The sequence below is a fragment of the Tachyglossus aculeatus genome, chromosome X4 (assembly GCF_015852505.1).
Source record: "Tachyglossus aculeatus isolate mTacAcu1 chromosome X4, mTacAcu1.pri, whole genome shotgun sequence".
NCBI classification, from domain to species: Eukaryota; Metazoa; Chordata; class Mammalia; order Monotremata; family Tachyglossidae; genus Tachyglossus; species Tachyglossus aculeatus.
In genome coordinates this window covers 15,510,396-15,511,652 of record NC_052098.1, presented here as the reverse complement: position 1 = coordinate 15,511,652, position 1,257 = coordinate 15,510,396, and the positions used below count along the sequence as shown (strand labels likewise).

The following is a 1,257-nucleotide window of genomic DNA, read 5'->3' as shown; positions in this document are numbered from 1 at the left end:
TACAATGCTGGAGGAATCTCCAGGAGTATATGTTACCACCGACCCCCAGCCCCACCTCCAATAGCCTGTAGCTAGCACCTGCACCAATATTAATGTTGGCTTTCATGACCCAGGGTCTCCACAGTTTCAAAGGGGACCCCAAACCAAAGACCCTGTCTGATCTGATCCAGGCACCCCCACAGGACACTGCTGGCCTGGAGCAGGTCTCCCAGGACCACCCTAGGTCACCCCAACCCCCCATCGTCCTGCTTCTTTAGGTTTCATTGAATTAAACTTTAAAATATTTCATCACCCATACAAGATGAATGGTTTTTTGTTTGTTTAATGGTATTTGTTAAGCACTTACAATGTATTAAGCACTGTTCTAAGTGCTGGAGTCTCATCTTGTCTTATGCCATCGAGTTGTCTCTGACCTATAGCGATGCCATGGACACATCTCTCTCAGAACACCCCACCTCCATCTGTAACGGTTCTGGTAGTGTATCCATAGAGTTTTCTTGGTAAAAATATGGAAGTGGTTTACCATTGCCTCCTTCCACACAGTAACCTTGAGTCTCCACCCTCAACTCTCTCCCATGCTGCTGCTGCCCAGCACAGGTGAGTTTTGACTTGTAGCAGGTTGCCTTCCTCTTGCTAGCCACCAACCAAGTTAGCAATGGAATGGATAGGCCTCTGCTTGACTCTCCCTCCTGTGGTTGAAACTGGGAGAGTACTGGAAACTCTCCAGGTGCAACGCTGAGAGGGGTAAATACTGGGGTAGATACAAGTTAATTAGGTTGGATACATTCCCTGCCCTACATGGGGCTCACAGCCTAAGTAGGGGGGAATAGAATTTAATCCCCATTTTACAGATGAAGAAACTGAGGCGCTGAGAAGTGAAGTGACTTGCCCATCATCACACAGCATGCAAATGGCAAAATTGGGATTAGAACCCACGTCCTCTGACTCCTAGGCCCGTGCTCTTTCCACTAGGTCATGCTGTTATCATTCTGATTGTGCAGAGAGCAAAATTATGGCCCAGAACCCTTTGTCCTTGGCCATGTGATCAGTTTGACAGAGTAAGGGCTGGAATGCAGGTTTCTCAACCCTGTCCTCTCTTCAAATTATGAGATTATTCAAGAAAGAAAGGATTCGAGCCAATTCTCTCTGTGGGGGCATAAAGGTACCTCTGACTTTCCCAGTGGGTTCCAAGGCTTAGGAGAGTCGAGGGGGGAGGAGGAGTCTTCTGGGGAGGGAGTAGAAAGTAAAAAAGAGAGC

At 47.7% G+C, this 1,257-nt stretch overlaps 1 non-coding gene across 1 annotated transcript; it reads right to left on the bottom strand.

The window, feature by feature from the left end:
• Nucleotides 1–607: 607 nt before the first annotated feature.
• Nucleotides 608–745, bottom strand: LOC119948631. Its single transcript, XR_005457015.1, has one exon. It is a non-coding gene; the product is annotated as a small nucleolar RNA SNORA7 (small nucleolar RNA).
• Nucleotides 746–1,257: the final 512 nt, after the last annotated feature.